This window comes from Dama dama, chromosome 9 (assembly GCF_033118175.1).
Source record: "Dama dama isolate Ldn47 chromosome 9, ASM3311817v1, whole genome shotgun sequence".
Taxonomy (NCBI): domain Eukaryota; kingdom Metazoa; phylum Chordata; class Mammalia; order Artiodactyla; family Cervidae; genus Dama; species Dama dama.
In genome coordinates, this window is record NC_083689.1 from 94,568,169 (window position 1) to 94,595,863 (window position 27,695).

General features: G+C 35.0%; 1 protein-coding gene across 1 annotated transcript in view; it reads right to left on the reverse strand.

The window, feature by feature from the left end:
• The window catches only part of KIAA0825 (KIAA0825 ortholog), a 423,771-nt gene that overhangs the window by 145,363 nt on the left and 250,713 nt on the right, over positions 1-27,695 (reverse strand). The gene's annotated exons all lie outside the window — the stretch shown is intronic.

A 27,695-nucleotide genomic window follows, 5' to 3' on the forward strand; every position in this document is an offset into this window, starting at 1 on the left:
CTGATTAGGCCTTATACTCATGAAAGCTTTGGAGAATAAGTTCAACTGACATTTTTTTAAATGCGACATACTGCCATGCAAATAGTGAATCTACCTGACATAATCTCTACCCAAGGATACTGACACTTCCACCAAATAACAAACACCACCAAAAATCAAACTTAAAAAGCTTTTTAGAAAGTCGTCAAGATCAAAAGCTTTTCGCTGTAGATAAAATTTCTTTCTGTGAAAAGCTAATGGCTTGCCACATTGTATAATATAATTTCTATTTGTCTCTAATCTCGACACAATAAAAACCATTCACATGAAAAGAAAAAGCCTGATGCTTTCCTTACAAGCCAATCCAGCATCACTCACTTCATCTTTTACACTGCAGATAATACAAATCATCCAAAACTACCAGGGAATTTTTCTCTTTGCCGACTTTATTTTCATTTCTTTACTTGGTAATCAACCTAAACTTTGGGGGGAATGAGGTTCCCTTTCAAAGGATTTTATTAGTAAAACATCAAGTTCTGCCTTAGCTAACCAGACCACACAAAAGACCTAATTATATGGGTGCCCACCAGAGCTCCTGCCTGTCAGAGTCAGTGACACTCAAGTCTGTCACTCTTTCCATTAGGCATATCTGCTTTCAAAGGTCTACACCATGGACGGCAAAAATTTGCTTCAGGCTGACTCTTGGCATAAAAGGTATAAGGCTGAGAATGAATTCCTTTTTATGAATATTCATAACAATCAGTGTGGATTTCTTAAATTCCTAGACAGAGAAAAGTATACATGACTATTTGGGACCTGGTTTGTTTGCATAACTTATACACTGCATGTGTGTGGATAAAATGCATATTTACTGATAGAATATAATTAATGAATTATTTAAAATTCACATCGGTGATCATATTCACTAGTTTTAATAAACTATGAAATTCTCAAGTATGGCATAATCTCAGAAACGATAATTATTCCTTTGGACTTGTTATGATCTATCATGTCAAGAGTCTGTGTGCTACCTGCTAAGAAATGCCTGAGCAGGCCCTGACATGTTGCCCCCTAATGGCTCCAAAGGAGCCATTACCATCTATTGTGTCAATATTTTGTGTGCTAAAGAGGACCCACAGAAGAGTTCTAAACCAGGCCTCTGCATATCAGACAGTAATGATGACTCAATCTATTATGTCAATAATATGGTATGAAAAAGTCATTCTCTTGAATGTAAACAATTACAGTCATAGGCATGTTTTGTCAATGATCTGCTTAGAATACACTTTGAGTACTTGCAGAAGATAGCGTTTTTCAGATTTCAGCAGAATAAGTTTTTTTTTTTTTTTTCGGTTCTAAAATTTTGTTTTCGAACATCATTTTAAATGTGGCAAATCAATATCATAGAAAGGTTTGGATCAACAATTAAACTCACCTGAACAAATTATTTTCGCAGACTCCTCAAGTCAAATTAAGAGTTCCTCAAAACATTTTAGGTAACTTTGTATATAAAGAAGATATCTTTTACTTTGTTTCTGGAAGAAGATATCTTTTACTTTGTTTCAAAATTATCACTGATGCTTAGTTCACACCAATACATGTAGGTACCACAAGGGGCTCAGCAGAGAAAATATGTAAGTACTCATTACATTCTATATATTCTAATCAAAGGAGGAAAATTAAGGTCAAACAACAGAGTCTATGTTTATTTTTGAAGATATTATTATAAATGATGACTTTCCTTTTGGAACAAATTTGTTAAAATGTATTATAATTCTAATTTGAGATATCAGTTGTGGAATGTTGATTATATCTTTAAATACTAAGAATTATTAAATGATGCTTAAAAATACAAAGGCCATCTGAAAAATAATATGTAAGCAAGAAAAATCATGATAAATTACTATAGTCTAATACAACTTCTTTCAAAGCTACATTTTAAAACTAGAGAGAAGAGAGTCACTTTTAGGCTTCATATTAATAAATTTATTTCTCATCCTAGTTATTTGCTGAAAACCTTTACTGGCAAAATGCCAGCTATATTCTGTGCCAAGTTGAAGATCAAGAATTAAAAAAAAAATAGTATAGGATGTGTTACATTTAATATAGTGATACTAATAAAATGTCTTTTTTGGTAATTTTACACAAATGGATTAAATATCATAAAAAGTGAATACAGTACTTTTTGTGAGTATTGATTTTTAAGAAATAGTTTCTTAGATGTGTCAGACATGTCTAGATTTTTGAGTAAGAGAGCATTTTTTTTTTTTTTTTTTAATCTTGGCTCTGCTCTTATAAAGCAATGTTTTGGCAAAGTCGGCAAGTTCCTTAAATGAAGATCTTTTCTTCCCCCCTTCTGGGTATCAGGAGACCATTTTAATTCACTCACCAGCTAAATTCTCAAAGGAACGAGTGTATATGGTAACATAGGAGCCAATATCCTAGCTATCAGTTTTCATACAGCCTGGCTGGACCTTTACATTACGGCTGCCCCACATTTATTGTTCTTTCATTGCATCTGTCAGCATTTCCTGACAGCGCATTATGGAGCACATGGCTACAAAGTCAGTATCAATCAGTCCACCATCATGCAGATATAAGTAGCAGACTATTGATAATGGGCCTTAAATCAGATCATCATGATTTAAGCATAAGATTCTTAAAAGGCAGCAATCTCACGGGAACTCCTACTTGCCTGCACCTGTTACAAACTCTACAAGCCAGTTTCTACTACCTACCACCTACAACTTCTCAGAAGGGGGCAAAAAAAAAAGGATCCATTAAATACACATCACCGCAACCCATTTCACCATGTAAATCGAAGCAGGAAAGCAAAGATGGCAATTAATACTTCTTTCACTCTCTTTTTTAAAAAAATGTGCAGAAGTCATATGGAATATCTCCCTTCACACTAAATGAAGCCAGCCCCCCAAGCCCCACATACTCCTCACGTTGAGAGCAGCAGTTTTGTTGTGCTTTGGAAATGTCTTACTTCAAAAGCCTTTCAACTTGATATGGCCATTTAGCAAGAAAAGTGAGAGAATTCAGAGTTTAGAGGTATGCTACACCAAACTCAAGGCACCATGTTAAAGACAAAGGCATCTAATTTTTCCCAGACATAAATAATAAAACAAAACCGGAGTTGCATGCAAATTTGGTAACATAAAATTTAAGGTGATAAACAGAATGGAGGCTGGCTTCTTGTTTAGTATTCCTTAGTTATCACCATAATTGCTGCATGTCTGTCATCACTAGCAAAAGAAAAAAGTGTCTTTCTCAGCTGCTCCCCTGCTTGTTTTGTTCGCTGTATTCTTGTAAAGTGGGAGAAAATAAGTGTCATTTAATGAATAGTGCTATTCTTTGTCTGACAGCTTCATATCTGTTAGGTGTAGGAGGCCTCGTACTTTCTTTTTCTGATAATGTTTTTGACAGTGTGCTAAATTCCTCCCCCAAAAGGCCGGCGTGTATATTCTGCTAAAAGGGGCTTCATCTATCCTGAATGGGTGCCCTCTTTTAACCCCCTTCAGCTTCTGTTCTTACATTAATTGAGCTGATCAGATTGAGCATATGAATTTGTCTTTGATGTATTCGTATGTTTAGTTGACGTTGCTCGCTCTCTCATTGGCAGCGGACAGAGCTCTCAGACAAATAGGACTGTTGCCATGGTAACAGGCAATAGCTAGGGATCTCTTGAAAAATATTTTTATTTCAAAATTCAAACTGGAAAATTCTCACTGGATATGGTTCTCAGTTCTAAACGTGTCATATCTAATGATGAATGCAATTAGGAATCCCACCAGTGTTTTAAATAATAAATTAGCCTAATTTTCTAGGCCTGGCATGATGACATACAAATACTAAAAAGGCGTCTTCTTTTTTAAAATCCATGACAAAGGACTTATTAATGACTTTTGTTCTTAGGATTTCAAATTAAAATGCATGGTAGGCTAATGATAGCGCTTTCTATCTGCTAAAAACCAGAGGCCTAGAGGTAAATTTATTATTTTTTTTTAAGAAAACACTTCAAGCTGCTCTGATATTTGGTTATTTCATTAAAAAAAAAAAAGCAGGTGTAGAAATCCTTCTATAAATCTTGAAAGCTATAGCAGTTGGTAAATCTCAGTGGACAAAAAATGCCCATAGCCATTTTTAATTACTGAGCTTGAAGAAAACGGATGGATGGTAAACATAAGTTTTACAGATCACTATCATCTTGCAATGGTGGAATTTTCAAATTCTTACTATTTTACTTGAAATCCAAGAGAAAATGGAAATGGATGGCTCAATATGTGATATAAATGGTAGTTATCTTTAAAACTTAATTTATTCACGATCACGCAATTCCAGTTACATCGCTTCCCCTCAATGTGGGGTTTGGAGAACAATGAAAATCACTGTACAGTTGGGCAGTTTCAAGGATCTGACATAATGTGCAATCACTTTATATAGAGGGTTATTAAAAACCAACCAGATTTTTCTATTTGTTAAATTCATTGTTCAGTTCTTTGGTTTTTGTTTATCACTGTGTTTATACGTAAAGATGCAGAACTTAGCTTTTTGACTGTGATCGGCAATGGTGCTACTTTCTTTAAGTCAATATAAGAAAATCAAGCAAATCCATATAGGTTTTGGGTTTGTCCAGGGAAAATCAATCATACTCAAACTTTAGAAGGTCAGCATACAAAATAACCAACAATCAAATTAAATTAAATCCCAATAGTCATGAATGTCTATAGTACTCAAATCTTCCCATGTTAAATGTGGCTTTACATCTATATATGTAAAAAAGTTTACACTTAAAGCAAAATATAGAAAAAAAACCTAGAATGGTAACAGGTACTAATTTCTACTCTTTTATTATTATTTTCTCTGTAGTAATTTTGTTACTATAGTCTAAATAGGATATGATTATTACAAGTTTTATTTTAGATTATGCTACTAAATCACCTGAAATCTTACATTCGCCTCAAAAATTGAAGTGCACCATTTCCAAAAATATCCCCCCCCCCCAAAAAAAAAACCTGTTAAGTGAAAAACTGCAGGGGACTAGCCAAGACATCTCAGTTTGTATTGGTTAAGTGGACGTTTCTCCCCTTAACTCTATTTCTGGTCTGTTTCATCTAAAAACCCACAGTGAAGACAGCAAGTCCAAATCAACTTGAGAGTTCCCAAGGAAAGCTGTGACCTCCTGCAGACCTCCTGGAAGGGGAGCATGTACCTGGGCAGTCTAGGCATGTCCCTCACCCCACCTGGCTGTCCTGAGGGTTATATACAAACAGTCCACTCTGATGAAGAAGATATATTGTTTTTTTTCCTCAATAAGGCTTTAGATTTTTTTTTTTCTGAGTTGGGAAAGTATGACTTTTTTGCACTCTTTTCAGAGTAGTTCGAAACAATATTTAAAATTTTCTTTTATCGCTTTTTAAAAAAAATTACAAAGGTAATTCATACTTCTTACACAAAAGCCAAAAAAATATATTGGAAGCACCCCTTCATCCCCAAAGCTGACCACCCTGCCTTAAAAGAACCACCACCTGCAAGTCAACGCTTAGCTATACGTCCGTTAACACTTGGTTATATATCCATTTAGATATATAGTCAAAGCCATTTCAGAAGCGCCACATTTAATTTACCCTCCACGTTAGGGCCCATGATAGTAAGTGATATGAGAAAGGGAAAAGCAAGCAGGAAAGTTTTTCTGTTTCTCTGTCCTGTGCCTAAATTAAATAGTAAGAAATGAGAAAGAACACTGTTTCACCTCTCGGTCACCAACAGCCACAGCCCTGCAGCAGGGCAGGAGTGGATTCTGGCCCTTTCGCTCTCATCACCGACACAAACCCTCTGAGAGCCTGGGGTCCCGATCCTCCGTGTCCTCTGGGTCTTCCCCGGCCTGGGGAAGGCGGACTTCCTTGAGGCGACTGACAATCCAGAAGTGAGACTACGCATACTCCTCCCTGGAGTAGAGTACCACGTTGCCATGTGGGCTTGTAAAAGGAAAGCCCGGCCTTTAAGTGTTTAAAACATTTTGCAAACACGAAGCAGGATGATGCCAGTTGCTTCTCCTGCTCGGCGCCGCACAGACCTGCTCCAGACAGAGTTCCTCACTGACTCTGGAGCTCAAGGTTTGTGTCAGCTCCGCAGGCGGCCAGCAAGCCCCAGGGAACACCAAGCATGATGTTCTGAACCCCAGGCTGCACCCCTTAACTCCAGGGATGTAACTTAAAGACAATTTACCTCAGAAAATATAAGGCAGCTCAGGGCAGTGGAAAGAGACCTAGATCTGGAATCAGAATGACAGGGTCAGACATTTCTCACCAGCACTCAGACCTTCAGTGACCTTCCCGAGTCATAACGTCTTCATCCATAAAACAGGGATCACGATATCCTAGGGTTTTTGTGCAGCAAAAATGAGATGACACATATAAATGTGTTCTAAAATGTGCTTTAAAATATATATATATAGATTGCACTTGAACCCTGTATCCTCTATGTTTTAAAAATTAGAAGCAGGCATATTGACCTGGCCATGTAAGCTACATTTCTCCACAAAATCTTCAAATATACAGTTGTCAGTCATGATAACTAATTTTATAATGTATCACATTAAAATATAAACCCAATTTAACAAAATTACTTCTTTATTATTATGTGGTTTGTTTTCCTATAATATTTACAAAAATGTCTAATTCCTATATACTGTTTTTTTCCCTGCAACAAGAGTATGCTTTGAATTCATTAATTTAGAAAATAAGAGAAATTAGAGAGAAAATTAGCCAAAGGCAAACAATTATGATTCAGTAAATTATAATTAAATAAAACTACTTGAGAAATAAAGAATTTATTTTGATATAAAATTTCTAGCTTGCATATTTCAGAAAATTTAGATTCATCATTAGCAATCATGTCTGCTATAGATATATAAACACACATACTATGTCTATGCCTATATAATAGGTATAAAATTAGGCAAGATGGCAATAAATACACAAACTAGTCTCTGAATTGTAGGTAGATTATATTCTGAAAGTTAATGAGTAAATGGCTTATTAACAACTTGGGTATATTTTCTTATACAAACAACATTAACATAATGTTGTGGGCCCAGACTACTTCAGAAAAAATCCATTTGACCCATAATTTACCATAGGGATTAATAACCATACGTGGATAAGAGTTTTCCATAGAAAATATACACCTGCTGTTGTTGGTGCCCCCATGCTCTTTCAATGATTATTGGAGAGCTGGAAAGGGGGGTACACAGGGCTGTGTTCTGAGAGCCCAGAGAACAGATGACAATTTATTTACTTCTAGAGGGAAAACCAAACTCAAAAGATCAGGAACAGGAGTAAAGATTGATGGCAGAGATGGCATATGCTATTTTCTGCTACATAATAATATAATTCTTAGCCAAAAATAACATTAAATAGAAGAACTAAGCAAGCTGGGACTCATGGGAAGTCAGAGGAGGTTGAGAAGTCAGAACAGGACTGGGAAATGCCGGCACTGTGGCTGCCGTGGTAAGGTGGAAAAAGAGGACAGACTTAATGGGAATGTTTTCTTTTCTTCCTAATACTACACCTTCTTGTCTCCAGAAAGACTGTCCTGGGGTAGTCATAAGTTGATCCAAGAGCAAAATGAGAAGTACTAAGAGACAGCTGGGGGTAAGGAGGGCACAGTTCCATAGATGGTAGTACCAGAGCTGGTACTGAGGGAGCAAAAGGAAAGAAAGCAAGTCCAAGTGCATTCACGGAAAAGGGGAGGGGTACCCAAGGCCATGGCTGTGAACCTTGGTGAGAAGAGCTGGAGAGAGGCAGCGGCACTGGATCACTCCCTCTCTCCCTGCCAGCTTTCCTGGCCTCTCATTTTTCTTCTTGGTCTACTGACCATTTTTTCTCGGTGACCTACATGTATCTTCCTCCTCCCGACTTCTCTGATTGTTAGCCCTGGGTCCCAGATCTCAATCAAGATAAAAAAAAAAAAAAATCCAGATCAGTTCCATCTTGGCATATAAATACTATCTGAACAACGATCACTGCCACAACAACTCCACCTCCAATCTCTCTTTTGAGTTCCACATTCTTATGTATCTTTTACTTCTGCTAGGTGATCTCTTGAAGGCATCTCAAAAATAATACGTACAAAATATTTAAGAGAACTCTTGACGCTCCCCCAAATTCAACCCTCTCCCAGGTTTCTTTTTCTCAATGAGTCACACTCTTATTTACACAGTGGTTCAGGTCCACAGCCTGGGAGATATCCTTGATTTTGTTTCTCTCGCATCTAAGACTTGACCCTTCAGCAACCCTTCAAGTTCTGTTTTTCATATGGTTCAACTCAGCATCTTCAAAATAGATGCCAAGTCCAATTAGGTGAGCCTAATTCCGCCTGGAACTACTGTTGTGGCATTCTAAGTTTCCTCTTCCACTCCTCTTACCCTCACATTCTTACCATGGCAATGCTGCCAATGTGTAAGTCAGGTTATATCCTTTCAAGCTCAGGACCCTCCAAAAACTTATTATCACACGACATCAAAGCCTTTCTGGGTGATCTGGCCTGGTCTGCCTTCCTCTCCTTCCTCTCGCCCTTCGCTCATTCAGCTCCCGTCATAATGGGCTTCTTGCTCTTGCTGGATCATGCAAGACTTACTTCTGTCTCTGAACAGAAAGGCTGTCCCTCCGCCTGATGTGCTATTCCCTAGAAATTTTCAAACCTGCTCCCTCAGGTCACACAAATACCATAGATTCTTCCCTGGTTAACCTATCTAAAAAGTCATCTCTCCTCCATACCCTTATGTGCTTTGCTTTACATCACAGCCTTTATTACTACCCGATGTTATGTTACATACTAACTCAGTTTATCATTTTATCATTAGACTGTAAACTTTAAGAAGGTAAGGATTCTGTCCAACTTGTTCCCTACTGCACCCCCTGAGCCTAAAATAGTCCTGATCTCGTAGCTATGTTAATGCTCATTGTTGACATCCCAAATCTTTCATTTTTCACAAATGAAACATATTAGTTAATCCCATTGATATGTAAACATTGCATCTTACAAAGGGGCAAATGTTATGGTATTTGGACATTAATCCACCCCTCAGAATGTGTTTTGCACGATTATCACTTTAGTAATGATTTTTCAAAACCAGTTTGATTTTTCAAATGCAGTTCAGACTTTTAAACAGTAAGTACTTTCTAAATGCACACACTAGGACAGGGAAGAAAAATGAAAAGGCTGACAAATCCTTTACTCTTATATTTTTAAAATATGTTCCGAGATTTAAGAAGTAATTATGTAACTCTTCCTACTAAGATTTTGTTAAATAATTTACTATTTGACAGTTTGTGCCACAGTTTTTCACACTATATCTGGAGTTATGAATGAAACTATAAATGGCTTACTACGATGATCTAAAGTAGAAATCCCAAGGGTAGGGTGAAATAGAAATCCCGAGGGTAAAGTGTTTATTTATATTAACAGGTTAAATACCATAAACTTATCAACTATCTAGAAGAAATATTACGAATAAATGCTAATACCTTTCAAGAGTTATGAAAGTGAGCATTTCATGTTATTTATTTATGCTATGTTCCCAAAGTTAGTGACATGAATGTTACTAATAAAAAGCTGGTATTTATAGCGTGCTTACTTTGTGCCAGGTACAATCTGAAGTCTTTGATAAATTTATCTAATCCTTGAAACAACTTTACAAAGCAGCTCTATTTTACAGATGAAAATACTGAGGCCTTGAAAGGCTGTCTGCCCAATAACACACAGATAGAAGATGGCAGATCTAAGACTTGAAACTAAGCAATCTAGCTCCAGAACGTAAAAAGTTAACCACCATGGAGTTAAATCACATGTTCTTTGCTCCACGATTCTGCCCTTAAAGTGTATTTCACTTAGCAAAGAGGTTTTTCATATGTAACAGATGATCAAAAATGGGAAATTCTTTCCTAAACTGTACTTTGAAGGTAGCTAATCACCTTTTGATTTGGAAATTATGGTCATGGAAAATAATTTATTTAACACATTGCTCATCTTCTAGTTGTCTTCAAGTATTCAAAGGCACACTCATGAAGGTCATGTTTAACAGGGGCTTCCCTGATGGTTCTGTGGCTAAGGTTCCACGCTCCCAATGCAGAGGCCTGGGTTTGATCCCTGCCTCTTCAGGAAGCTAGATCCCACACGCCACAACTGAAGGTCCCACTGGCCTCAACTCAAAAACCAGCACAGCCAAATCAAAAAATTAACATCTTTTAAAAACCATGGTTAACAGAAAATAAATTTCCATTAGTAAAGTTGAATGTGTATAATTTCTAGACAGATTATTTTCATAAAAAGTAAGTTACAAATGATTAAATTTATAAAATTTTACAATTAATATCTCACTCTAAATTCCAAACAAACTACAGACATCTTACCAACAAACAAATATTGTTTACATTTTTTTCTTTTTTTAACATAATTTGAACAGTCAAGAGCCACACAAAAATGTCAAGATGTATGCTAATGATGAAATTTGCTTTTAGAGACCAAAATTTTGCTGATTTATTGTTTGATTTCTAACAGCTGTAAAATCATTCTCACTGGAAAGCAGAAACCACAGAGATTAAAAAAAAAAATACAAAACACTTTAAAACTCTTCAGAATAGAATAATATGCATGTACTAAGCTCCAAAAGGATCAATTTCTTAACCACCTACCTTTTAATATCTTAAATGTCTCTGTTATGAACATATCGTCTTTTTATACACTACTATGTATAAAATAGACAGCTAATGAGGACCTACTGTATAGCGCAGGCAGCTCCACTCAGTGCTCCGTGGTGACCTAACCGAGAAGGAAATCTAAGGACGAGGGGAGGTATACACGTATCTATGTGTATATGTGTGTGTGTGTGTGTGTATATATATGTGTGTGTGTGTGTGTGTGTGTATGGCTGGTTCAGTTTTACTGTGCAGCAGAAACGAACACAACATTGTAAAGCAACTAGACTCCAATTTTAGAAAAATACATTGCCATTATAAGGTACATAACCTAAAAAGGCCAAAAAATAATAGCTTTCAATAATTTAAAGGGTGCCCAATCTACCAGAGATCAATCAAAGTTACCCATCTACAAAGTAACTGCCAAATAAGGCTATCACCTACTACACATATAAGCTAATAATTTAAAAAAATCACTGTCAACTTCCTATATGTTAGATTGTCCAACACTCTGCATTCTACAGGCATGCTTTGCACTCCAGCTGTAGCAGTAAAATTACTGAAACTGTAATTCTCTTAATATTTAAATAATATATTAAAATTTAATTTTCAGCACCTGGAAGAATCTGTTTGTGTGCCAGCAAATGAGGTAGCTGGGCCTGGAGCTCCTATACATATGGGACTCAAAAACAACCTATCACAAATAATTACTAAGCCAGAGCAGCTGTAGTCACCACAGTAGTCATTTAAAAATCAGGTCAAAGTTGCTTGAATTCTTTTCCATCGTCAAGATACCATGCGCATAAATTCTGTGGTGTTTATCTTTTTCTATTTGCTGCATTTTGTAAATTATTTATTTTTACTGATAATTGTAGATTGAGGTGGAAAGGGCAGCAAGGGCATCTTGTGATTTTTTTTTTTTAAGTTGGGCATGTTAAAAGAAATTAAGCTCCTGATTTCTCAGGTTCTTCAAATGGCTTATATGAAAGTGCTGATCTGAAAGCACATGTATTTGTTCAATCAGTTTACAGGAAGGACATATTCTGTGAATAAACAGACAAACACAAAACTAAGGTATATTTACTGCTGTATGTATCTGGTGTCCACACACATTGTGTGTGCATGAAATGAGTCTAAACAAAGATATATACATACATCATTAATAAGATAGTCTTCGATATATTCTCTCTATATTTGTCCAAACCATGATGCCATCTGGTCTATGTATAAAATAATTTAAATTTTATAACTTATTGAATTTGAGCAAATTACTAGGGGAGGGGACTACTGAATTGAAGGTTCAAAAACATTTAATATTTTAGACACTTTAATTCACATCTAAGAAAGTAAAACTGTTTTAAAGAAAGTCTTATATAGACACAATTCCTAAGTTCACAATGCTATCTGAAATTGGATAGGTATTACATCTCTCTTCTCCCATTTCTCACCATTCCTAATGTACTTACTGAGAAATAAAAACTCCAGAGAGCATGGAACATCTTAGGATTTTTTTCCCGTCACTGTAGTGAGAGTCACATTGCTTTACCCAAAAGCTCTAGATAAAATGAAAATTAATTCGAAAAGTGTCTTTAGTAAAAAGGATGACAGCAGCAATAAACTCCATACAAATAGAAATTTTAATTGCTTTATTTTTAGATTTCCAATCCGATTCTTGGATATGGAAAAAGGTATAAACATCTGTTTGGGGGAAGCATCTAATAACATCCTACACCTGATATTTAGGAAGAAAATAAATTAAGATTTTTGTTGTGGTTGTTGGAGGGAAAGATGGGGATTAGAAGACAGGAAAAAATGTCCCAAGAATTTACACACTATTACCTTCAATCATCTTGATGCGAGTCATTCACACCACCACCATGCTAACAAGACATCCAATTTACTAAACAATGAATACTGAAAATACATTTAAAAAGGTACAAATGACTGTCCAAAGAACGACACTGAAAAATATTAAGTAACAGCTCTACCTCGAGATAAGCCTCGCCATTAAAGAGTTTTAATGAAGAGAGCCTTCAAAGGCTAAATCAGGAGGCATTGATTAGATTGCCTCTAACTTTGTGTTTTGACACCTTCGTCTTTCGTGGCATTATATTGTCTCTGTGCATCTTACAAAGGAAGCATTTTACTAGGCCCACACAAGAACAGGAGACAGCAACGCTTATAAAAGAGACTGTCAAGGGTGTGAGCCAAAATGGGTCTCATTTGGATTTCAAGTGAAGAAAACTCCTAATGCATTTCATTACAATGTATGCGAACCTCTGAAAAGAAGGATGGATTGGGATTCTCATCCCCATTAATTTATTGAAATGGATTCAGTTTTTTCTTGTATATCAAGAGAGACCATGTGTTTCAAGCAAGGTAACAATATTATAGTCCCAATAACCAAATATGCCATGATTCAGTATGCTCTTCTGTGAGATAAAGAGGAGGCAATTTTCTTGATAATTGGGATTGGAGTTTAAAAATAAATCCTACAATAGCATGGCAACAAATAAATATTCTTTGTTAGTATCAGTTTTAAAGATATGATCAAGCTGCTATACAACATAGGGATTGATTCAGGCTTTGTTACCAGAGCAGGCTTTTTACCATTTGAAATCCTATTTTTTCCCCTGCTACTGTCATCCACACATTGACTTTTTACTTCACTGAGGAATTGTGTGCATAACATAATTAGGATAACACCAAAGAAAAAGTCATATTTTATTAAAAGATAGTTAAAAGAGAATGAGACAAAGTCACAGCATTTTAAGCACTGTATTGAGGTCTACATATACCTCCCTTCATAAGAATGTTCTAGTCATCAAGGCACCTATTAGGTAATTCATGATTTTTAAAGCGGTGCTTATATTTGGCTGATTTGCCAACTTCATTAAAATGATACCCACCATTCAAAAAATTTCTGTCCCTAACCACAGAGAAATGCCATGATCTAATGTTCTTAGACATCCTAAATAATTTCATAAATCTACAGGATTACAAATATAAGACATATGCTCTCATTGCTCTTTAACACCATTAACATTTAGAGATGATTGATTATGTTATACCAATAACATTCAGTGAATTCAAAGCTGATCTATTTTTTATGTAAATCACACAACCTGCTAGTCAAATTAAAGGTTAAATATACATAAAGTCTTAGAATAAAATACAGATAATCTTTCACATGGAACATGGACCCATGATGCACATACTCAAATGTAATAGGATCCACAAATTCACAGGTTGCTTACTAATTAAATCCAGAAAACCAGCATGAGCAGGTCCTCCTTATGTTGTTATACATTTTATTCCAAATGGGAATAATATATCCACAGCAAAGTAGAATTGCAAAATATAGCTAGAAAACACAATTGGGAATAACTGTACATTTACAAACTTGGAAAGAACACTCTATAAACAAATTCATATTCCTCATTTAAATTTTCCCAAGGATCTAACTATAAAATAGATACAGTAAGAATACGTATAAACAAAATATTCAGCATGTGTACATACATGGTGAAGTATGTGTGTATCCAGATATTCTTCAAGCAAGAGAAAACTATATACAGAAATTCTAACAGCAAATCTCAATTAAGTCTAGTATATGATTATTTTTAAGTTTATACATCTACCTGTAATACAGACAATAGAGGAATTTTTTGATGAATTGTAATTAAATTAGAATGATGTATGTTCCTTATTTTTATCTTGACAGTTCTTGTATTCTCAGACAGAGCCTATTACACACAAATATACAGCAGGTTACTTGTTGAATAATGTATTTCAAGTACTTAAAATTACCAGGGAGTTGCCTAAGATCTACATGTGAATACATATTTTGGCCTTAATTTTCATCAATGCGTTTCTTCAACTGAGCATATTTTATAATCCACCAGCAAAGCAGTTAATATCAGTTTTTTTCAGGATATAACAAAGATAATCATACCATCTTTATGATATAAACTTTATGACATTCTGAATAAAACTGACAAGTATAAAATTTGATCCATAAAATAAGTGATATACTTATGTTAATTCACCTTTTAAAAGATATTATGTGTTGCTCCGTTTTTTTGACAAGGCTTCCATTCATACTAGAGACATGTTGAAAAACACTATATTTTCTCTCAATAAGGAAAATCACTTTACCCACTATCATGCTTGTTCTGTCTCAATAAAAAATCAATCATCAAATGCTTGCTTCCAAGTTTTACTTGTTAAACTGCCAATTTATGCATACAGTTTGGCTCAGCAGAATTTCACTCAGTACCATTTCTCTCATTATTATAATTTTGTACATCTCATAAAGTGTTTTAAACTCAGGGGGTAGGGGAAGTTATGAAAGTTTATATGTGCTTCTATGCAGCAATTGATGTTAGGGTTAAAATACAGTGGTAGGATGTAGTTCCAAATAATCATTTTTAAAGAATAAGAAAAACCATATCTTTCTGTGGTTTTTCAAAGTAATAAAGGCCTGATTGATCCCACTGACTAAGGCAATTGAATCGGTTGTCTAAATGGTAGCAATGTCAATGTCAGATATGTGGTTATCTTTTCATCTGGGCCCATTCTTGAATGTAAAAATCAGATGTTTGAAGGACATTTCACTGACCTGTTATGGCCTCTACGACTCTCAAGCACAATACTAGTATTCCTTATATAAGTGCCACATTTTGGATAAAAACCATTTCATCAATGATGCCTTTGCGACATCTGGCGGTCCTTAGGATATATAAAAATTACTTTTTGTTTTTCCAAATCTATCCGTACTTGAAATTCCAGACCAAAAGCCTTTGATACCCCCTAGCGGGGGCACAAAAGCACTCTGGCCTGTAAGCTAGGACGTGGACTACCATGAATCCATATGGTGCAAAAGGTCACAAATCTTGAGATGTGGTGACATCATGACAATAAGACACTTTCTAGACAGAAGCTGACCCATTTTGAATATAAAAAGGACCCTGATCACATGTTCCCACACATTTAATACTATGGAGAAAAAAGAAATATGCTAAGTGCTCTACACAGACACTGAAAGTGGTGTTTAAGGGTACCTAGAGTTCTCAGACTTAAGGAATACTAACCAGAGATGCCTTGCAAGATTACTTTAAATGATCTCTGCATCCTGGTTTTTTATAAGTTGATGCTTGGCAAATGTTAATAAGCAGAGGAGAAGTGGCTGAATCACAGGGTGAATGCCTCTATGCAATCTTTCCTTCTTTTTTAAATTATTAATCCAGCCATACTGAAGCTTGTTCTACATGCTTCAGCCTCTATTTATATTTCTAGCAAAGCACGGAACTTGAATATCACTTTATGCAGAAGAAAAAACTGCCCTTTGGATTTTCATTCTTGTTCTATAGCCAATTCAGTATGAGGAAGGGGGAATAAAAACTCATTTCCATCTCTTCATTACACTCTCTACAGGTATATTTGTTGTCCACATTGAGAAATCATGACTTCACTAATTCTTTGCTCAGCAGGAGAAAATTACATGTACTATACAGTTGATTTTTCATTTATTCTGTGTCTTGGTGAAGTAGCACACTTGACAGCAATAAGATCAAATTCAAGTGCACTGTGTTTATTCTCTATTCTCAAACTTCCTCTCAAATATTTATCTGAAAATCTATATTATTTTGGCTACAAACTAGTAATTTGAAGGGGTTTTCCAGAGAAAAGAACTGTTTTTCCAGATTTTGTTTTATAGCCAATATTTGATACGTATCTCATTTTTTATTTTTCAAGTGATTAATAATTAATAAGCAGTCAGTGTAGTAGATAGCAGATTCACTTCTCCTGACACAATACTAAGATTTATTATATATACGCATACATTACTTAGTTCAAAGATATTTGTTTCATAATTGAATCAATTTATTTTTATTTATAAAAAAACATATAGAAACTATCCCTGTAGACATGAGCTTGAATTTACACATAATCTTTTTTTTTTTTACACATAATCTTTTAAAATCTCATACATATTAAAATTATCAGATGTCTTCCATTAGTTACATACTGCTCTTAGGGTGGCAATAACTTCCCTTGTTAGTATTTACAGATTGAAATTAGAAATGGATATACTTACCTTTTAAAATTATTCCATGTTCTCCATTTTGACAATACATGATCACATAGAACAATAAAGTAAATAGTGCTTGATACTGCATTCTGTTGTCATTGTTTAAAAGGATCTTATTTAATTGAGAAGGCAGTATGATACAAAAAATACCAGTGTGCATTATTTTTAAAAAGATAAGAGGAAAAAAGTAAAATAACCTATTATCACTATATTATCCATTAATATTTTAGATTATAAGATGATTTGATAAATAATAAAGTAAAAACTATAATGAAATACATTGAGTAAAATTAATGACATTTAATCAAATACTACTCTTTGTCTAAAACTTGCTTTGTATCATAAATATTACAATAGAAGCTAAAAGAAACTGGCAACAGACATACCTTTATAATAATATGGATTAAATCTTTTAAAATGTTAAAGCAATAATTTTGAAGAATAATACCAAATATATAATCCTCCTATCCGTAATTACACAGAAAACTAGCAAAATACATTTTCAATATGACTACACATATAGCTATAAAAAGTAAAGTCATAATTCTACAGTAAATTTCATTTTCTTGATCTGTCTTTTAGAAATATATTTGTAGGATATTATGGAGAAATTTTAGAATGCAACTTCCAGGGCCACACCAAGAATTACCAAAATAAATCCTGCCCTCAACTCTCAATACAAATAAATGGAAATTTTGCTACATTATCTAAGTGTTTATTAAAGTTATTTTGTTTTGTGAAGGCCATGTTGAAAGCACCAAAAAAGGTGAAAAGACATAGAAGGATTAAGAAGAGTAAGAAAATTAAATGGAAATCAGCAAACAACTAAGTGATGTTAAATATGGGAGGCATGGAAGGAGATCCAACATAAGCATAATTGGTATCTCTTAAAAAAAAAAAAAAAAGAATTAAACAAATGGAATGGGGAAAATATCCAAAGATATAATTTAAGAAAACTTACCAGAAATAGATTAAGATGTGAATAAACAGACTGAAGGAACACAGTCTCTTGGGGAAACTGACACAGAATGATAAACATTCTGATGCTGGGAAACATGGAAGGCAGGAGGAGAAGGGGATGACAGAGGATGAGACGTCGGATAGCATCACCAGCTTGATGGACATGAGTTTGAATAAGCTTCAGGAGTCAGTGATAGAGAGGGAAGCCTGGCTTGCTGTAGTCCATGGGGTCGCAAAGAGTCAGACACGACTGAGCGACTGAACCCACTGACTGACTGATGAACATCAAGACATACTGGAGAGAACTGATCTTCAAAGGTGAAGGAACAATTGTTTTTGTCTTTCAAGTTTAAATATCAAGTTACTATAAGAAGGAAAAAATTGGCTGGCTATTTGAAAGGAAGTGATACTAACTAGAGTCCACAGAAGAAATGAAGAACACCAGAGTAGGTAAATACACTGGGTGACATATTTTAAAAGACTAAATAAACACTGCTACTCTTTCTTTACTCTTCACTATTTCCTCAACTTCTTTAAAAGAACAGGTTGCATAAAGTAGAACTCAGAAATGAATTATTGGGTTTAAAACATATATAGATTTAATACATATGGCAATAATAGCACAAAAAAAAGAGGGAAGAAATGGAAAAATATAGGAGCAAAGTTGCCATGAAGTAAATTTCAAAAAGATGCACATTTTAATACTGAGAGTGACTAATAAGAAAATAAGTCAAAAAGTAGTAAAAATTCAGTTGAGGGGCAAAATGTTCCAGAACAGGACAAATCTTGTTCTGCTACCAAACTGATCTACCAATCTTAATGAGATTCAATGCATGCTTTCACAAGATTTGTTTGGATACAAAAAACCTTTCTGCTCTGAAAATTCTTTATTCTTTTCCCACTTTGGAGACTCTGTGCATGTCTAATCTCTGGTACAGAAAAAAACTACCCAGGGGCTCCCTGATATTTAAATAAAATGTTTAGTTGAATTAACATATGATATATTCTTAGCCCATATGTAAATATATATCATTTATATAAAATCATTTATACAAAATGATTAAAAACAAATTTGGTTCCACATATGTCTGTTATTATAAACATTAATTATTAGTTAATAAGAACGTTGATATGTACTTGATATTGTCACAGTTCAGGGCCCCTGAGTATACTTTTCTTATGCTGTTTTAAGTTCAGGGCAATGGAAGACAATAAAACAGTCTAAATGATTAAGCTAATAAGATTAATATGATACTGCTGCAATAAACTATATTAATTACTCTGACATATGTGAAAAAGTATGCAATGGATACACGCGAGTGATCTTCAGTTACTCTAGAAGGCACATGGAGTTATACAGACCTTACTTGGAGCATCAAATACAAGTATCAATTAAGCTCCTTAATGGAGTCAAGTTGTAGTGGGAAAAAGTAAAATGCAGCAAAATTTATAGTTTGCAAAAGTCAAATTCTACAATCATTCACCAGTATACTAGGACTAGAAAAGGCTTGAGATGTAGTAATTAAGTACAAAAGGACACAGTTTGTAAAGATCTCTATATTTACTTTCTATTATTTTCAAGCATAAACCTGCTGTTGGACTCCATAATTTTAGTCTGATGTTCTTTCTTTCAAAGATGTTTTTTTCTGTTAATGAGGGGAAGCCTGTTTATGATAGCCTGAAAAAGGAAAAGTTCCAAATATAAAATGATACTATTTGCTAGTAATAAAATTGAAAACACTACTTTAAGCATTAAAGGCTGTCCTTTAAAAGGGCAAAAGAACTAATATTTATAAAGGGAAATTGTTTTATAAATCTTACTACATAAAAAAACTTCTATTTCTAAAAAAAAAAATCATTAAGAAAGTGAAAAGGCAAGCCAAGGAGGAGAAGATATTTGCAACAAAGTGTTTGCATCTCCCCATCCATACATCTATTTACCTATATTTTTTTCATACAAATCAATAAAGAAAAAAGATCAAGAGGCAAATAGGCAGGAGGCTTAAAGACATTTCACCAAAGAAGATATCCAAACGCTTAAAAAATAAATGAACAAAATGTTCACCATCATCAGTAATGACATCTGTCAGAATTGCGAAAACCAAGTTTGTATTGGTGAGGATATGATGCAGTGAGAACTCATATACTTATAATGGGCAATATACTCTAAGACCTAGCAAATCTACTTCTATGTATAAAACACAAATTGCCTACACATAATACCAAGATTCATGTACATGAATGTTCCCAGCCACATTATTTATAATAGCTAAGAATTGGAAACCATCGAAATGTTCATCAACAGTGGAATGGTTGAGAAACTGAATGTTATCATAAAACGGGATACTCTACAACAATGAAAATGTACAACTTCAGTTATATTCAATTGTATGGGTGAATCTCACAAACATAACAAAAGATGCCAAAATCAATTAAAAATGTATGATTTTACTTATGTAAAGTTTTTTAAAAGAGCAAATTACCCATCCCCCAAAAAAACCCAAAATAAAAAAACAGAAAATAAATGTGTCAAGGAAATGGAAAAATTGGAACCTTTATGCACGGCAAGCGGAAATATAAAATGCTTCAGTCACTGTGGAAAACAATATGGTAGTGCCTCAAAATGTTAAGCATAGAATTACTATATGATACAGCAATTCTACTTCTGAGTACATACTCAGCAAGATTGAAAGCATGAATTTCAACAGATACTTGTAAACACAAGTTCATGGTAACATTATGCACAATAGCCAAAGGCAGAAGAAATCCAAGTGCCCAACAGATAAATGAATAAACAAAATGTGGTATATATACACAACAGTATCTAACATGGCCTTAAAAAGTAAGGACACTGTCAGATACTACAGTATGGATGAGCCTAAAGAAATTATACTAAGTGAAATAAGCCAGTCACAGAAAGACAAAAATAATCTAACTCCACTTATTTGAGATACCTAAAAGAGCAACATTTATAAACATAGAAAGTAGGATGGTAATGGCCAGGGCTGGGAGAAGAAAGGAATGGGGAGTTATTATTTAATTGATAGAGTCCCAGGTTGGGAAGATGAAAATGTATTGAAAATGGATAGTGGTGATGACTGTAAAATAAAGTGAACTACTTACGCCACTGAACTGTACATTGAAAAAAGTTTTTAATGGCAACTCTTATGTGTATGTTCAGTCAGTTCAGTTCAGTTCAGTCACTCAGTCGTGTCCGACTCTCTGCAACCCATGGACTGCAGCATGCTAGGCCTCCCTGTCCATCACCAACTCCCGGAGTTTACTCAAACTCATGCTCATCGAGTCGGTGATGCCATCCAGCCATCTCATCCTCTGTCGTCCTCTTCTCCTGCTGCCCCCAATCCCTCCCAGCATCAGGGTCTTTTCCAATGAGTCAACTCTTTGCATGAGGTGGCCAAAGTATTGGAGTTTCAACTTCAGCATCAGTCCTTCCAATGAATACCCAGGACTTATCTCCTTCAGGATGGACTGGTTGGATCTCCTTGTAGTCCAAGGGACGCTCAAGAGTCTTCTCCAACACCACAGTTCAAAAGCATCAATTTTTCAGCTTTCTTCACAGTCCAACTCTCACATCCATACATGACCACTGGAAAAACCATAGCCTTGACCTGACGGACCTTTGTTAGCAAAGTAATGTCTCTGTGTATGTTACCACATTTAAATAAAACACAAACTTGAACTGAAGTGTTAGAAGTAAAGATAGTAAAAGGAAAAAAAAAAAGAAGAAGAAGAAGAAGTAAAGATAGTGCTTAATCTTTGGGAAGAAGGGAAAGGATAGTATTTAGAATGGATCACGGGGGTGGGGTAGATTCAAGGGTGCTGGCGATGTTCTATTCCTGAATATTGGCTATCAGTGGTGGTAAATGAATGTTTGCTTTAGGAAAATTCATAAAGTGTCACGCTTAAGTTTTATGTCCTTTTCTCTTATATTTTACAATGAAATCTTTAAAGACAGCTTATGTATATTATAGGCATGTTTGGGCTTCCCAGGTGGGGCTAGTGGTAAAGAACCTGCCTTCCAATGAAGACAGCATAAGAGATAGGTGTGAGATCCCTGGGGCAGGAAGATCCCCTGGAGGAGGGCATGGCAACCCACTCCGGTATTCATGCCTGGAGAATCCCATGGACAGAGGAGCCTGGCGAGCTGTCACACTCCATAGGGCTGTGAAGAGCTGGACACCACTGCAATGACTTAGCACGCATGCATTATAAGAATGTTAACATTCAACAGAATATTTGAATCCTATGTCATTACAACTTGTATGTTGCCAGCAGTCTGGAGTGAAAAGGACTTAGGCGGTGGAGTCAACCATCGCCTTTGACTTGAATTCCACCCTGGTCATGTAAAAACTGTGTGACATTCAGCAAACCCTTATCTTCTTTCAACCTATTTCCCTAAAAACATGACAAGTGTTTAACACAAAGTTTTGAGGATTAAAAGTTTGTGTAAACATGTACAGCGTGTTGCTAATCATATGAGGCTTCATAGGCTTTCCTTTAGAAGACAAATTTCTTCACTTTTTAAAATATGTTTTCACTGGATATTCAAGAATATTCTGGTGTGGAAACCAGCTATGAAGAGTACAGATCAAGTTCAAAACTTCCCCAAACTATGTCATTTGAGAAGCTATAGTTCATTCTTTCAGTTTAATTAACAACATTAAAAAAATAAGCAGACTGTATTTATAACCTTGCTGTGAGGGTATAAAGTTATACTTCAAAAATGTGAAGAGACAATAAAACCAAGAAACAACAATTAGTCAAATATTTTTAAAGAGCTATTTACTAGAATAATGAAAGAGAAAATTCACCTTTTAAGCATTGCTACTACTTAACATTTTAAAAGATTCCTTTTGTATGCAAAAGACAATGGGACAGTCTGATTTTCTATATACCATTTATAGAGGTTTAACTGTATATCATATAAAGCTTCCAGTTTCATCCAAATCTACTGTTAAATTACCCATGTAATTATCCCAGTAGAAATCATTATACTTTTTATTATTAATTTTATTAACACTTTACTGGTAGGAGTCTGGGTATATTAAAATGTACTTCTCAGAGTTTTTATTATGACAAGTAAAGGGAACACTTCTTTATTATTTTACAGTGGGAGGAGTGTGTAATTACTAAGCCACTAACAATATAGGTAAAAAATAAATGGCCATTAGGCTAATTTCAAAGCATACTTTTCAAAGATTCCAATGGCAGCATATTTATATATATATTTCCATTAAAATTAAGCTAATTCAGTTCTGTATTCCACCTATGATGAGACTATGATGTGACAGCTCTTTCTCCTAATTGTTGTCAACAAGAGAGTAGTTACTAGGAGTTATGCATAAATGTACACAGATGGGAAAAAGAGGTGGGAAAAGGGGAAATTTTATGAGGATGCTCAAAACAAATGCTTTCAGAGTAACATGAGCATAGAATATTGTGTATAAATGGAAATATCAAAATGCTTATGTATCTTTTAGTTGGAATTTTAACCTTTATTATGTTTCTTATATACTTTACTTTCTAATCATATAGTACTATTAACTGTCCTCAATCAAACTAAATTCAGTTAATAAAAGATCACAGGTAAGATATTGATTGAACTTTTGGTAATTCAGTAAATTCTCAGTATATAATTCTCATTCTTCTACTCCCTTTCTACTATAATCCTATTGATTCTCCAACTATTTTCAAATCAAAATAAATACTTATTGAGGGCTTCCTCTGTGCATGTATCTATACCAACAGAAAATCAATTTGATTGCTTCTTAACCAAGAATTCCCAGTAGAATCCTGGGTATATAGAAATTATATAAATATCAGATAAATATATAATATCAGATGAAAGTGAAGGAGGAGAGTGAAAAAGTTGGCTTAAAACTCAACAATCAAAAAACTAAGATCATGGCATCACGTCCCAACACTTCATGGCAAATAGATGGGGAAACAAAGGAAAGAGTGACAGACTTTTATTTTCTTGGGCTCCAAAATCACTGCAGATGGTGACTGCAGCCATAAAATTAAAAGACACTTACTCCTTGGAAGAAAAGCTATGACCAAGCTAGATAGCATATTAAAAAGCAGAGACATTACTTTGCCAACAAAGCACTGTCTAGTCAAGGCTATGGTTTTTCCAGTAGTCATGTGTGGATGTGACAGCTGGAGTATGAGGAAAGCTGAGTACCGAACTGATGCTTTTGAACTGTGGTGTTGAAGAAGACTCTTGAGAGTCCCTTGGACTGCAAGGAGATCCAACCAGTCCATCCTAAAGGAGATCAGCCCTGGGTGTTCATTGGAAGGACTGATGCTGAAGCTGAAACTCCAATACTTTGGCCACCTCCTGCGAAGAACTGACTCATTGGAAAAGACCCTGATGCTGGGAAAGATTGAAGGTGGGAGGAGAAGGGGACGATGGAAGATGAGACGGTTGGATGGCATCACCAACTGCATGGACATAAGTTTGAGCAAGCTCCGGGAGTTGCTGATGGACAGGGAGGCCTGGCGTGCTGCAGTCCATGCGGTCTCAGAGTCAAACATGACTAAGCGACTGAACCGAACTGATACAATATCAGATAAATACATATATATGTAATTATAGAAATTATAGAAATATCAAAGTTTGTTCAGTTTTATTTTGATAACTATGAAATGGGCCACAAATTAACTCTTTATTAATTTCCAGTTGTAAAAAATCCATCCCCGCCCCCCACATATTCCTGCTCAGTTCTTCCAAAGTAACCTTTCAGTATCAAGTTAAGGTCAACATAAGAGTAGTAGTCAAAATGCTTTATGGAAATTTATATATAATCTACTAATATATTGGCAGAACAGAGATTAACAAGGAATGTGAATTAGAGTATGATTCACTAAAGGACATAAACTTTAATCCCTATTTCCTTTTTCACACCCCGGTTTATTTAGTATTTATCTTATCTTTCCAAGGGACAGAGAAACAACTAGACTTCTCTGGTGATGCATCATTAAAAAAATACAAAGAGACTAAAACCCAACTAAAATTATGATTTCTTACAGATCAAAAGAAAAACCCCCAAATCAAGCAGTTTACCTGAAGTAAAAATTTCTTTTAGTTAGAAATAAAAGTATTTACATGGTTCTCCCATTAAAACATCTCTACAGACATTATCTTCTTAGTGAAAACACTTCTGAGTGCACAAATCAAGCTAATATACATGCTAAAAAATGGATTTTCACTACCGCTAAAGCCTGACAGAGGCCAATTCAATCCTCTGTCCTTTCATGTAATGCAAAAGAATAGATCCTTAAGATAAAGGACATTAAATAACCAATAGAAAACAAAATGAAAAATAAAAACACTAATAGAGATTTTTATGATAGGAAAGAAGGCCAAATTTCTTTTTCAAGAAATTTGAATTTTATGAAATAAAATAAACATTTCATAGCAGGCTTGGAGGAACATTAACATTTCAGAATCGCATCTTAAAGACAAAAGAGTTGGAATTTTGCTGCGTTAAAATGTTTATGGATGGGTCTAGTTTGACAATTTAGCCTGTCGGATGTGACTTTCACAGTCTGTTGGCAGGTTGTAGGCAAGCCATCACACCTGTGACGCCGCGGTTGATTAATGAGTCTTTCAGCTCATTGCTACCATCTGAAGGAGGGCTATGGCCTTTCTGAGCTTCACTGGTTTATTCGCCTTAAACTGCAGTCCTGCTGAGGTATCTTCCATAAGAAAATCACACCTGGTTAAAGCTAATGAAAACTTCAATATGTCATTTTCTAGACAAGTCAAAAAGCATGTAAAACTAGACAAAAGATGTATTCAAGTAACATGAATGTAGTTTTGTCATAACCTGCCAATCCAAAAAGTCACATGAAAAAAGTTTTCCTATGACATATTTCAGGGTCGACTTTTAGAGTGGTAATTCTAAATTCTCTGTACTGTAAGAAGGCTTCTACAGTGCCAGCTCTTGTGCTACTTACTCTACCTATTTTCATCAGAACTAGGAAGGTTCTAGTTCCTGACCAGATATCTATGTAGCTTTAATTGTCTATAGATGATCAACCCCATTGGGAAATTTTCAGGCCTTATTTCAAGACTCTTACCTTCAGTTGTTCTACTTGAAGTGTGTCTGGTATTCCATGACTTCTTCTTGAGTGCAAGGTAGCAATGCTACTGTTTTCCTCCTAATCTTGCTCTAGAGACTGAAAAGGCTTTTAAAACAAAACCACATAATGCCCTCCTTATACTCATGAAGTGTGAACTAGGGAAGAGGCAGGTGTACTGTGAAAACAATCTAGTATAAAACAAAACGGTGGGCAATTAAGGAAACATGGAAGACAAGAAGCTTTTTCTCAGGGTTTCATTCTTTAGCTTCATTTTTGAATCACTATGAATTTCCAAAACTTCAATAACATCTAAATAAATACTAAAATTTAGTTTAAAAGTGAATACTTATTACTCTTTAATCTAGATTTTGGACCAGCATTCTCTTCCACAGTTTACATATTTTATACAAAGTTTAGTTTTAATTGACAGAAAGACTAACAAAATTCTCAGTACTATCAATAAGTGGGCAGCTAAAAATCACAAGCTTCCATGCTGCCAGTCACCATTTTCTGACCTTTATTTTTATCACAATCACTGCTACTTCTCTAACTGCTTATTTGATGCCTGTATTAAGAATTAATGGAGTAAAAAATATTTAGTAGTATACTAATCTTGTAATGTGGTGATGTTTATTTGGAAGGAATGATTTTGGCTGATAAAAATATTGATTCCTTCAAGAACTTAACAATGTCAACAATGACTTTTTGTTGACATTCATGTAGTATTTGATTATTTCAACAAGTTTTCAAATTGTTGCATCAATTATTTCAATTTTGGCTGCAAAGTTAAATCACATGGAAAACTTTAAAATAATGTACCAATGAATGACTGTGCCTCTCCTAAAAAATTCTTTAGTTTTTTTTTTAATACTCTTCCCAAGTAACTCTATTAATAACATGTGTCCATGATTAAGTATCACTGAACTATATAATAATCCTCATGCTCATTTTGCTAATCTAAAAGTATAAAAAACTTAATCTTATGAAGGAAAAGAGATTTCTCAAACTAAGCTGGAAAATAAAATCATCAGTCTTTAGGATTCTTAGATCTATTATTTCAGTTTATAAGAAAATATGCTGGACCATGAGACAGAAATCCTGGGCTTAAGCTGGTATTCTGCTACCAGTAGTTCCATGTCTTCAGTAAGGCCCTCAAGACAAATATTTTCTAAATTATAAAATGAGAAAGTTAAGATGCCTTCCAGCTTTCAAAGCCTGTTCTCAAATAATTCCCAAGGGTGTAGAGTGCTGTTCTTAAATATGAATCAGAGAATCATTTGATTGCATAAATAAAGTTCAGACTTAAGCCACAATGAACAAATGTGCATCACAAAAGTCATCACACTCCTCTCCTGTCTGTGGCAGACATTGCTAATTGATCTGAGCATTACAGAAAAAAAACCAAAAACCACTCTCCTGGAGTTTTCACTCATGATAAAACTATATTCTATTTGGGAGTTAAGTAGTTATGCACTGTTGAAGGAGTACAGGACAGGTACCTCAAAGTACGCTGCTTTGGTGTGTTGATCATTTTGAGCTGAATACATCTGAAACACAGCCCGTGCAGGGAGAGGAATTTTCCAAACTCTCCTGTCTCAAGACAGATTCTCTAAAAGGAACTCAATTGCCATCAATCCCCTTCCCAGATGTATCATTAATTAACCTGGGAATACTGACTCTTCTTATGGGAGGAGATTAGAGGTCAACACCACACCCAGACTATCCGGGTTTGTCTGATGATGTCACAAACTATCATGTTGTTGTTTAGCCCCTAAATTGTGTCTCTTTGCGACCCCATGGACTGTAGCCTGCCAGGCTTCTCTGTCCATGGGTTTTCCCAGGCAAGA